At 42.0% G+C, this 13,451-nt stretch overlaps 1 protein-coding gene across 16 annotated transcripts in view; it reads right to left on the bottom strand.

Moving 5' to 3' along the window:
• Nucleotides 1–12,330, bottom strand: part of MYOCD (myocardin) — a 510,995-nt gene extending 498,665 nt beyond the window's left edge. For 9 of the 16 annotated variants that reach the window (XM_077166024.1, XM_077166026.1, XM_077166023.1 and 6 more), the window contains exons 1-2: nucleotides 12,219–12,330; nucleotides 9,180–9,288 (exon numbers count right to left, since the gene is read on the bottom strand). The gene's annotated coding sequence lies outside the window, so the exon portion shown is untranslated. Of the gene's footprint in view, nucleotides 1–9,179; nucleotides 9,289–12,204 lie in introns of all 16 variants that reach the window. The other 7 variants (XM_077166032.1, XM_077166037.1, XM_077166036.1 and 4 more) reach the window with 7 other exon arrangements.
• Nucleotides 12,331–13,451: the final 1,121 nt, after the last annotated feature.

The raw sequence follows: 13,451 nt of genomic DNA, 5'->3' as shown, positions 1-13,451 counted from the left end.
ACCATGCCTTTTTACTGTTTTAGATAACTATAATAAATGTCATGTGACATCCTTTCGGGTATTGCTTTTCCCCCAACTGTTGGGTTGTTTAAGCAAGGTGAGACAGTTCTTTGGTACAGGCTTCCATCAACATCTTAGGGTGGAAGTCACTCTAATCGGGCTACAAACTATCCCACAAGATTCCCCAGGCCACTTCTCATCAACAGGGCACTCACTACCCTTAAACTGGAGGTTGGGGTCCAGCTTGTGTCCATCATAACAGGATGGTCAGTAGGCAGGTTTTTCCATTAGGGTTCCACTGAATTCCTGGGCAGTGTCCAGACTTTGAAGTGGGTATCATACGCCTCAGAGACTTACCCAGAATCTTTGACCATTTCACAAAAAAATAAAATGAAATGAAAAACATAAATAAACAAATAAAGAAATAAAGAAAATACAGATCACAAAATGTGGTGGCTAAGGTTATGGACTCTGTAGTATGTATTCAAATGCTACCTCCCCCATCACTGTAAATCTCTCTGAGCCTCAGTTTCCTCAGTTGTAAAATGGGGATAATAATAGTACCTGCCCCACAGAGTTTCTCAGAGGACATAATGACTTAATATGTGTAAGGCTTTTAAGTCTGTGTGTGACACATAATTCTTTAACAGGTGTCTACTAAATAAAATTTTTTTTTAATTCCCATATGAACTGCCGAACCATCTATCACCTCTTATTTTTTCATTTGAAATAACTTTCTCCTAATAGTGACCATACCATTGGGGAAATCTTATCATAGGCTGTGTCTCTAAGATACAGAAACCACTTCTCAACTGAGTGGAAGACATTAATGTTATAACTAAAACATGATCTGGTTGATATTTTTACTTTTCAATCAGTTGTTTTTAGATATCTATAGTATCTTAAAGTAGATTCTTGGTGATAAACTCTGTTAGGAAGGTTGATGTTGAAGACAACAAAATGGAACCCAAAGCTCCAGACCTACAGTGCCTATATCCAACGTAAAGTGGCCAATTATGCCTCTGAATTTGTTTAAGATTCTTTTATTTTATGACTGCAAATATTTTCACTGATTTCCTTTAGTCAGTATAATTTCAAACTAGCCAACCCACAGTTGCCAGGAGACTGTTCTTCAATCAGTACATTCCTCTTTCAAAAACCCAATGACTCCCTTGCTACTAGTCACACTAATTCTGAAATCCTTGCTCCATTAGCTGACTTCTCCATATCTCTCCCAATACATCTCTCATTCCTTCTTTACTCAGTTTAACATCTCCTACAAACTTCTCTGCTTATCCCTGCTTCTGGGATGCTCTCAGCACCCAAACTGTCTCTCTCCTCTCTAATCTTTTTGTCCTTCACCTTTGACCTGAGTCAAACTCAGGCCATGAGCAACAGTTACCTGGACAAGGGCAGGGGGCTGGAAGAACAGAGGGTTGGCAGATAGGCTACCACTCAGAGCAAGGAGTACAAGGTAAAGCAGCAAGAGACAGGTCACACAGTGAGGGTCAGCATCCCAATAGCTGGGCCAAGAGGGAGACAAACGCTGCTTCAGCACTGATCTGGGAAACACAAAGATGATCTAATGATCATCTGTCAGTGAGGTGGGGAACTCTGCCTCTCCTTTCCATAGAAGGGTCTTTTGGCCCATCCATCAGGGTCAGGTGTTATACTTTACAGGGGAGGTGCTGTGTATTTATAATCCAGTAAGATGCTCCCATCACCTATTAATTGTTCTTTTTCTGTGCACATAAAGCAATTTGTTTACATTGTTAGGTCTTTTTATTCTACTATGATACATTGTATTTTTTCTCCATGTGGCTATGATTTATTTCTCCATGTGGCTATGATTTCTTTAAGGAAAGAGCCCACCTTATGCTTATGTGACTGTATTAATGGAAAATCTATAGAAAATGTAGTTATAGTAGCTATAAAAATTGGTGCTAATTTTTCTTACTAAATAAGACTAGAAGTAGACAATCTAGATCAGATGGAGTTACTTCAACTAACCCTCAGAGACCCAGGTCTTTACTTTCTCCCTTTATCACCACTCTTAGCATGATGGCTTATCAGCTCAGTCTTGCAAAATGGTTGCTGTATTGCCAAGCATTCGTAACTGTGTTCTGGGCTAGAGAGTCCTTTTTTTTTTTTTATCAAGAAAACAAAAGATTTTCTGGAAGTACCAACAGGAAGATACCCACTTGTATCTCTCAGCCAGAGCTACAGCACAGGGTCATGCCTAGACTAACTGCCAGCCAAAGGTCATGACTAGTTTTGAGAACCATAAAAAGGCTCCTCAGTCACGACTCTGAACAAGCCCTGCCAAATAATTCTCACTGTGAATCTCAACTTTTGGGTCAGAAGCCTGTCCTTTGCAAGATCAAAGGCTGTTCACAGCTATGTGTCCACCCCAGGAGCTAACATTCATTAAGTACTTACTAAATGTCACTGTTCTTTAGCAGTTACATGCATTCTCATTTAATCCTCAGAATAGGTACTGTCATTAATTCTATTTTACAACTGAGGAAACAGAGGTATAGAGATAAGAATTAACTTGCCCAAGTCACATGACTAATTAATAAGCAACAGAACCAAGAAGATAATGCAGGCAGCCTGGTTCCAGAGTACTGCTTGTAACTACTGTACTTTCCCACCTCTTTTCTCTATCCTGTACCACAGTAGGGTCAATGGAGCCAGTTGAATGAATGAGTAACTGAACCAGTGAATGCACCTTCCTCTAGAAGGACCCTGAGCTGCTGTGGTGTGGCAATGCTATTTGAAATCACTATTCTCCATCCATCTTCTTAATGGGGTTAGACTGTTACATGGACAGGGATCTCTTCCAGTTCATTGTACTCTGAGAGGAAAAAAAAAATCTGATTTTCTTGCTGGGCTTCCTATACAATAGAAATTAAGAAAAAGAAGTCTGCAGAAATCTGAACTTTATCAGCAGACTGAAGTAAAATATAATGTGAGTCCAGCCAAAAAAAAAAAGAATACAATGCAAAGCATGCCCAGACTTCAACTGAATCCTTGAAAATTCTAGTAGCATGTCCCGGGCCCTGTTGGAACAGGAGGGGAGGGGGACATTGGGTCGTCACAGATGAGAGAACTGAGCTATAGGTACTATCCCAACACAGGGCAAACTACAAGGCTATGTCTCTGAGACGCCTGACAACCAAAGGGCAATTGAACAATTCTGCCAAATATCTCAGTATTTTGTCTACCCACTGCAACCATCTAGACTGTGAATAAGTAATGGGGTTGTTCTGGCTTCCTACCAAGATTTGGCTTCAGATGTAGTCACGGCCATCCTAAGAACTCACAGAAAGTACTCAGACTCAGCCTCTATGTGGCAACCCATGCTAAGTCTCCTCGGCTATAATCTGGTTTGCTAAATAGTTTTAACGTAAATTTCACCTACTGGAGGGTTGCCAGTTTAGCAAACAAAAATATAGACTGCTCAGTTAATGCCGAATTTCAGATAAACCAGGAAGTTTTCAGCATAAGTATGTCCCAATAGTCTATTTGGGACATACTTACCGTTAAAATTTATTCACTGTTTATCTGAAATTCAAAGTCAATCCAGAAACCTGCATCTTATCTGGGGGGACACATAAACCCAGGAATGTTTATGTCACTGTCCTTTATCCCTGGTAGTAAAGGTGGAAAAGTGGCATCCTTTCCTTGTGTTCTCAGCCAAATACAAGTGAGAAGCGTGTCAGGGTAACTAGCAGGGGACCAGAAGTTTTATCTCAGTCCTGCCAATACCTAGCTGGATGGTCCTGGACAATTTCCTTCCCCTCTCTGGGCCAGCTTTGCCTCATTTGTAAAACAGGAGCAGAACTAGATGTTTACAAAACTCTGACAGCATAGGATTCTTCTATCCCATCCCTCTGAATTGCATTGTGGGCTAACCATTCAAGAGCATCACCACATCCAATCCTGGCAACGGCCCTGGCACAGTTTACAGCTTTAACAGGTAAGGAGCCTAAAAGGTCAATGAGATATCCAGAGCCTAGAACGACAGTTCACTGTGATGGAATAACTTGTCCTTAACACAAAGAATTCCAGATACATGCAATGAATGTGGTCTGAATTCCACTAGAGGGCCAAGGATATCCTAAATGAAGATGAAAACATAAAGACAACTAGGGGAGGAAGCCAGCTCCCCTCTTCTAGACTTCAGAGCCTAACAGGGGCCTGGCCCTGGACAATGGAGAAGCAGCTAGCAAAACCAGAGGCATGGTTGGTGCCAAGCTGGCATTGGGGCCAGACCACACAGCAGGCGCCTTCATCTAGGAAGTGCTGCAAGGGCTTTCAGTTTCTCCTCACTGTCCTCACAACCTCACAAGATGTTACCTCCTCCCCATCCCCTTCCATCAACTCAAGCCAGCGCCTCTTCACAGTTTCCCTTATCTCGTTCTGGCTCCTTGGCACCCTAGAACTAAGCGTAATGAGCATCCTCTCACTGTAACTGCAATAGGGTTCAGCTACCCTGCTGGCAGCTGAACACACCTTGAGCTCTATGAAGACATCCAGGAATACAATACGTGGTACTCACAGAGGGCGTAGGATCTGCAAAAATCAAATTTCAATCCCCACAGCTATTCAGAGAGCTTGGTTCAGTTATAACGTTAGTTGCTTCCTCTCTCCATATCAAAGGCACGTAGAAAGTTGCAAAGCCAGAATTCTACGACAGATGCTCAGGACTCAGAAGTCCACAGCTCTACCCATGACACCTTATTTCTGCTAAATTGTCTACGTGACTCAAATATATGGCAACATTCAGTAGTTGGCACCTATATACGAAAATAACCTCACAACATGAAAACAGAATAGTAAATATAAAACAGCTTTACCTGAAGTCCACCTGAGCTATTGAGAAGATGCTGTACACAGGATTTTTACAAGGACTCAGACTGGGAGCAGAGCTGACTGTGGTTTGGCTCACTTTCCCAATCAAATATAGTGAGAAATGGCTAAAATGAACTGTGGGCGAAGTCAGTGTTGTTAGAATTACAGTAAATCTGGGTAACTGCTTTACTAAAAAAATGTTAACTTTTTGCAGTCCAACTGGAGGTAGGAGAACACTCAATTATTCAAGTCTCACAATTTTTGTTGGGAAAGGAGGGTGCATAAGAAGAATTATTAACTCCAGGAAGCAAAATGCAAAATGCTGCTCAGAACCAGTTACTTGTTAAATAAAAATGGACACATGCGTCACCACCCTCAGATCTTCAAGTTAAAAGTGCAATCCAAACCCTCATTTAGGGTAAAAAAGCCTCTGAGCTTGGCTAACAGAGCTGAGAAATGCTTTGTCTTATGATAAGAAAGTGCAGAGAGCTCTGATGTGGGAGGCCAACCTCTGGGGGGTTCTGAGATTAACTGTAAGAATTAAGACAGGGAGGAGCTGACTATTCTGGGAGTCAGATAACAGCATTTTCCCTTTTTTCTTTTTTTACCCTGTCTGAGCAGCAGCCGTTCCTCCAGTTTGGAAGTCACCATAGTTACACGTTATTCCTTAATTAGAATTTGTCAAGACTTGGAGTTCTGTTTCTTTAGCTCAAAACCACTGGGGATGGGAAAGTGTTTTTTCTCTGCCCTTCTCTCACATCATTGCATGGAGACCATCTTAGTCTGCCAGGGCTGCTATAACAAATACCACGCAATGTGTACGCTTAACAACAGTGATTTATTGTCTCACAGGTTCGGAGGCCAGAAGTCCAAAATCAAGGCATCAGTAAGACCATGCCTTCTCCCTGAAGTCTGCAGCATTCTGATTCTGGTTTGCCGAAATCTTTGGAGTTCCTTGGCTTGCATCTCTGCCTCTGGCACACAGCAATGTCCTTGGTCTCCTCCTGTGGCTTTTCTTTGATTTCTAGCTTCTATGTCTTCTGGCTTCCCTGGATGTGTCCTCATTTCCTCTCATTTCCAGTTGTATGGAATAAGACATACCTTAACTCAATTTGGCCACACCGTAACTAATAATTATGTCTTCAAGTTCTATTTACAAATGGATTCACATCCACAGGGATGCTGATTAAGATTAAGAACGTGTCTTCTGTGGGATACATGATTTAATCCCCAAGAGAGAGAAATGGACACTAACACTCACTGAGCATGTTCCAGAGCCACTATCAACTATGATGCAATAATTTGCCCATATTTTCTATGAACAAGGAAATCCAGAGACACGATCTAAAAGGAGTCCTTGAAATTAGCTCAAGGGGGCAGCCTCACATATATATTATACTGTTTTCTCCTTACAATATCCTCATAAAGAAACTGAGTCCTAGAAAGTCTAAGTTGCTTGCTGAGTACCACAAAACTAGCTACTGCTGGGCAGTATCCAACCTGATTCCAAGGTCCACAAAGAAATGAGAAGATGGGTTTTTTTGAGGTCCCTGGCACAGCAGGATGGAGGGGGCTGCTACAAGCAATACATACTCTCCCCCCACCAGACAGTGATTCCAACTTACCCCAGAAATATGAGGGAAGTGTGGGAGATGTGAAAGGAACCAGCTTGTAGACCTGGCTGCTTCAGAATGTACTGATGAGTTGATATTGTGACCAGGATGCCTGTTTTAACCTTTAGCAAATTACTGCCATGAAAGCAAATCATTTTCTACCACCAAGCCTGCAGCATGAGGCTCCTAATCTATTTACATCTGTACTTCTATTTCTATGGTTTAGTCTTTGGAAGTCAGTTTATTACTCCAGACAAACAAGCCTTTCTGTTGCTGTTCCTGAAATATGCCAAAGTAGTTGCTGCTCTGGAGCAAGTGAACTCAGGTTCTTTCAACCTTGAACATTCTGTCCCCTGATATTTCATGACGGGTCACCTTTAGTCCTTCAAGTATCAGCTGGTCATCACTTCCTCAGTGAGCTTTCCCCAACATCTGTATTAAATTAGCAACACACCCCCAAACCTTCTCCATCATATCCCCCACTTTCAGTGATAGCACATTTCATTCTCTGAAATTACTCTGGCCATTTATTTTACTGCTTATTTATAATCGGTCCCCAACCCCCTTAACTAAAATGTAATCTGCACTGGAACAGGAAGCCAGTTTGCTTGTTTTTCATAAACATATCCCCAAGCCCTAGAACACTGCATGGAACAAAGATGGTGCTCAATAGATAACACTTGATTAAATGTTAATTGATGAACGATGAATGAATACCAATACCCAATTCCAAAAAAAACCCAACATATTAACCTATTTGTACCGAGATGGATTCCCATGCATTAGCATTGTTTAAAAACCCCTCAGGTGATTCTGCTCCACAGCCCACCCTGAGAACCACTACTCAAGGAGTGGAGAACTCGCTTAAATGTCTAGCCCTTTGGGAGAAGTACCACGGCATATTCTTACCTGGTTTGTCAGGAAGAAATGAAGCTATTCCTATGAAATCAGCCATTAACATAAGCACCCACAATGCTAGAAATGAGTTAAACAGATTCACTGTCATTTTGGAAAGCAAAGAGCATCATTTCACCACTAAAACATGAAGTGGAGACAGGTGACTGGTTCTTGGGATTACAGGAGTATGTCTTAGTTTGTCAGGGATGCTATGACATACAGCACACACTGGTTGGTTTGCACAACAGAAATTTATTGCCTCAGGGTTCTGGGCACTGGAAGTCCAAAATCAAGGTCACAACAGGTCACACATTTTTCTGGAGTCTTCCTCCCCTACTCTCCCTAGTCCTGGCCAAAATGACCTGTTGCTCTGTGCTCTGAAGCCACAGCTACTTGTGAGTAAAAGAGTACTCGTCTCTGTTTTATATAGTGTAGGAGCATAGAAACTACTAAAAGGAAAGAGGGCCACTGTGACCAGGGATGTCATTTTCGCAGTATAAATGTATCCTTCCCCACATATCCCTCCCTATAGCTCTATCTGACCAAAATCTGTGCCCTTCTCCATTTATTCCATCATGTGATTTATACTCAATAGGCTATCACACATGGAAAACAACCATTAAACACCACTGCATTGGGCTTTTTAAATCAGAGATTGTCTCTCCTCCTATCACTATCCTTGGCATAAGGTAAGCACTTAAATGCATTAAGAAAAAAAGAAAATTTGGGAAATTTCAATGAGAAAAAGAAATTCAGAACCTCAAAACCATCCCATGAGCTATACTTGGCATTAGTCTGAATAAGTAAGGTTATGCTGTGGTAACAAATTAATCTCAAAATTTCAGTGGTTTCAGAGTCAGAAATTAGAATGCTAATTACCAGGGGCTGGAGTGGGTGTGAAGAATGAGGAGTTGATACTTAACTGGTGCAGAAATTCTGTTTCTGTTGATGGAAGGTTATTTGGTGGTTATGGCAGCACAACATTGTGAATCTGTTGACATCACTGGATTATGTATTTGAATGTGGTTAAAACAGGCAAATTTCAGGTTATATACATGTTACTAGAAAAGAATTATTTTTAAAAATAGTACTGTACAACATAAAAAGTGAATCCTAATTTTAACCACATAGTTAATAGAACTAATAGACTGTAGATAATAGAACAATTATAATATTGTTTTCTTAATTGTAACAAAGGTATCATGCTAACGCAAAGTGTTAATAAAAAAGTGATATATGGAAACTGTATAATTTCTACATGATTTTTGTGTAAACCTAATTATGACTTCTCTAATTAAAAAAAATTATTTTAAAACCTCTCAAAGGTTTAGCCCAATAAAGATTTATTCCTCTCACAGGCTGCATATCCAAAGTAGATGTCGTTGCATCATTCAAAGGCTCTCAGGAACACAGACCAATGGAGGTTTTGCCATCTCGGGATCTGAGGTCTCAGACATGGCTTTTAGCATCACTTAGGGCAAGGGAAGAGAAAGCCTGAAGACCTCATACCCATTCATCTAAGTTTCAGCCTGGAAGTGATACACGGCACTGTCACTTCAGTGCATTGGCCACAGTGAATCACACAATGCCAAGCCGACGCAAAAGAGATTGGGAACACAGTCTTCTTGTAGGGCCAGTGAGAGGAAAATAAAAAGCAAGTAAATATATGGTATTGTCTCTGACACAAGAGGGCGCAAGATTGGGGACCCATCTAATGTTAGATGTCTAGAACAAGCTCTCTATGGAGTCTGTGAGGGGAATTACTTCCCAAGAGCCCTACTTTCTTTTATGGGGCTTTAAAAGGATGATTACCTGGTGTTTGTTCCTTGAGGTCAGACGCATCCTGGATTTTCTCGTGTATGGACAGGATAAGGCCAAGTCCCTTGCATCTCAGAACACTTGTCTCCAGTCCTCCTTTTCTCTAATTGGTCACAAAAATGCATGTAACATGGTATTTTCTCTGTCTACTGATGCTGGTTCTACCCCTGGTAATATGAGAAGGACTTAGAGGCGTCTGAGCAAGATCCTTATTGGTGAGAAGGTAGAAGTGTGCCCACCCCCATCTGGGGACTTTCCTAGTGAGCATAAGCTTAAAAAAGCCAAGAGATGACTAAAACAAAGTAAGATTAGTGAAGAGACCACACTTAGAACAAATATCACTGAATTGGTAACAAAAGTCACTACTGCAACCCACTTCTTCCATCCCTCCAGAGAGCACCGAGCATCGATAGTGGCATGAGGGCTATAAAGCGGATAGAGTCAGGGGAGGAAGTGGGCTGAAATTGTAATTTAAAAAGCTCAATGGTGAAAAGGAAAGGGGATTAAAATCCAGGGCCAGTGAGCATCATGAGATGCTACAGAATTCCTTAAAGGTCTGCAGATTGGTTTCTGTTACGTTGAATCACTAAAGCAAGCACCTCAGGAAGGACACAGCTAGGAGGAGAGGAAGGTAAGGATTCAGATGATGGAGATGCTGAACAGTTACAACACCCAGCACTCCTGCTGTTACACTAGCCCCTAGGCAAACATCACAAAAGTCCATATGGGTTGTCCTCCTTCCGGCTTCTGTGAAACTTCCCATTTTTTCCTTCCTGTTTACTAGTTTCCCCATACAAGTCAGACTGTCCCCCAAATGGCCTCTGATCTTGCACCCAACACTCAGATACTCACAGTGCATGACAATCTGAGTATTTGATGGAAGTTAATATCATAAAACTGTGAGCTGCACATTAAGAGAGCAGCTCATTTGCCCAAATGAACCTAGAGAGCAGAAAAACGTAGCAACACTGGGCATGAGCCAGCAGCATGGGCTCCTCTTGCCAAACCTGACTATCCTGGACCAGTCACCATATCTGTAGTCACCGCAATAACATACCCTCACATTGGCTCTCTTTGCTTCCCTATTTCATCCCCCTTTCTTTCTTCCTCATCCCTTACACTCACACATAAACCTTTTTCTCAGGTTCTGCTTTTACAGAGACAATGGGGAAGGAAGCCTTGTTTGTGCAGCACTTACACTCTGGATCCCTTCTAGCTCTCCTTGCGGCTGGTCACCTCCCTCTCCTGGCCTTCTCTACCCCTGTGAATGCTGGAGATCAGCATCCCATATACAAAGCATCTGCCAAAATCCATTTCCCCTCCACAAGTCCAGCTCTGTTTGTCCTGTTTCCTGTCTATCTTAACTCCCTTGCTCCTTTTCTCAAGTTGTTTTGCTTTGATTTATTTTTCTCCAGATCAAGTTCTTTCTCTCTTAGTTTCCTATTGCTGCTATAACAAATTATCATGCATTCAGTGACTTAAAATAATGGCAGCTCTAGGGGAATATACAGCTATTTTTCTTTTCTAGTTCTTAGAGGCTGCTGCATACCTTGGCTCATGGCCCTTTCCAGCATGGGCATTACTTCAACCTGTTTGCATCTCACTTCTTCTCTGCCTCTCCTGCCTCCCTCTTCTATCTTCTAAGGACCCTTAAGATTATATTGGGCCCACTCAGATAATCTAGGATAACCTCTCCATCTCAAGGCCCTTCATGGAATCACATCTGCAAAGTCCCTTTAGTCATGGGGAAGTAACATTCACAGATTCCCGGGGTTAAGGCATGGACATCTTTGGGGGATCATTATTCCTTCTCCTTACCATACTCCTGACATTTAGAGCACTACCATAATAAAAAACAACAAAATCCTCCCAAATTCTTCTCTTTGCCCATCTCAGCGTCACAGACCCCACTTGCTCAGATTGGAAAGCATCTTCCCCTTACCAGAGTCTTGAGTTTTGCTAAGCTACTATCAAAAATACCACAAACTGGTTTTGGTTTAAACAGCAGAATTTGCTGTCTCACAGTTTGGGGACTTAAAAAGTTTTACCTCCTCCTGGGGTCAGCAGCATTCTACCAGGCTGGCAATCCCTGGTGTTTCCTGAATTGTACCACTACCTAACATCACATGAGATGTCCTCTCCTTTCTCTTCCAGGTTCAGTTGACTTTGACTTCTGGATTCTTCCTGGGGCTTTCTCTGTTCCTTTAGTCCAGACTGCAAGTGTTTCTGTTCACATCAATTTTGCAAGAAATGTTTCAGTTTTGTGTGTAGTTGAAGGGGGCCCAAACCATCAGACAAAAGGACTTTCCACATATCCTTCCTGGATAACTGCATTTCCAATCCTGACTTCCTCTGAAGTGGCTGCCGAGGCATGCTCAGCCATGCCCTCTTTAGCAAACGGTGATCTACTTACATCCTCATCGGGATCCCTGCTCTCTGGATACTGACTTCCTGGAGTTCAGGAGGTCCCTGATGCAGCGACTTCTGATCTTAGCCTCTGAGCACACTACTTGAGAAAGCCTGCGAATTTTCCAAATCATTAATCGCTGGGTCCTTCGTGTTTAAGAGTTTAATTCTCAGTTTATCTTTTCCTCTCACATTTTACTACAACTTGTGAGGAAAAATCAAGCTGCACTTACAAATTCTGCCTCCATTCTAACAACAACAACAAAAAAAAAAACAATTTCTCCAAGTTCCCTAACACTCTAGAATAAGCATCATCTTTCCTCTACTTTCCCTTCATTGTTTCCTTCTAAGATGTCACAAAAGCATCTTTAACATCCCTTTCCCTACCAACAGTGTCTTCAAAGCAATCTAAGCTTTTTCTATCAAGTGTCTCAAAACTTTTCCAGTCTCTATCCATTCCAAATTCCAAAGCTGTTTCCACATTTTTATGTGTTTAGTATAGCGGCACCCCACTTTCAAGAACCAGAATTTGTACTAGACAGGGTTCACTAAAGAAACAGAACTGACTAGACAGAGAGACAGATAGACAGGCAGACTGTAAGAGATTCATTACTGGAATTGGCTCACATGATGGTGGAGACTGGCAAATCTGAATTCGCAGGGCCGTCTGCAAGCTGGAAACTTTGAAAAAAACCGATTCCGAAGTGAACACGTTGCCAAGGAACTGGGCGGAAGTGACGCTACCCTTATTCCGGCGGAAGTTCCGCCCCCACCGTGACTGGAAGCACGTGGGACTCCAGCCAGCCCGGGCTGGGTTTGTCCCCAGCACCTCCTGGATTCCTGGAACTTAGCCAGTCGGCGTCTCCTGAGGAAGACGGCTTTACCTTCATCGAAGTTTCTAGACTTGCCAGCATGTTAAAGGTAATCGCCTCAGGTCTCTGTTAGTGTACAAGAGCTTTTTTTTTTTTCTAACTTAGATCCAGATATTTGCATTTCAACATATTTACCTCTGTGGACTTCAAAATCTCATTTTTAGGTGGTGGATTCTTTTTTTTTTCCATTCCAGAAAAATGACAATGGGTTATTTCCTTATACATTGCCAAGCAATTGGGATTTTCCATTGTGGTGGAAACAGCTCTCAACGTCAAGAAACTGTCCCTCGGATCTCATATTTTCTTCTTTTGTTGCAGTGTTGAAAACAGCCACCATCTGATGCATAAAAATCTTTCATAACTATAAAAATTCTTCCAGAATCACGAAATTTCAACTGTGGAACATAGGATTTCTTTGCATTGTTTAACGTGAGCATATGGAGGCCCAGAAGTGGGGAGGGTCTTGCTCAAAATCAGGCTTCCATGTGAATCGCCTCTTTTCAGACACCTCTCCTCAAGGAAAAATAGTCCTGATTCTTTACATATTTCTCCCACCAGTTCTTCCCTTCATCCCTTCTGTTATTTTTCCTAGATTCCCTTGACCTTCTTGCAAAGACCAAATCGCCCATGTGGGCTGACAGCATGAGTTTGGGCCTGGCTATCAGAACACCATCATCACACAGCTGTGGACATTCTTCCACCCAAGAGCACATTCCTTGGCAAGCCTGTGAGAAGGAAAAGCTTCAAGGTGAATGTCTCTTTCCCTCTCTTCCAGCAGACACGGCCTCAGAATGAGTCAGGGAGGAATTTATTTCATTTTGTTCTTCTGTCACTCTGCAGTTAAACCTCAAAAGCCAAAATTTAGTCCACGGAAGTGAGCTAGACATTGGGTCTATCATACCTGAGTCTTAGGTCCACAGGATCACACAGGAAGTGATAATGCACACACTACATGCAACTGGAAGTCTACTTCAAAAGTACATGGGAA

This window comes from Tamandua tetradactyla, chromosome 6, assembly GCF_023851605.1.
Source record: "Tamandua tetradactyla isolate mTamTet1 chromosome 6, mTamTet1.pri, whole genome shotgun sequence".
In the NCBI taxonomy this organism is placed as follows: Eukaryota; Metazoa; Chordata; class Mammalia; order Pilosa; family Myrmecophagidae; genus Tamandua; species Tamandua tetradactyla.
Note: the sequence above shows the minus strand (reverse complement) of the source record. Positions and strands in the feature narration are given on the sequence as shown.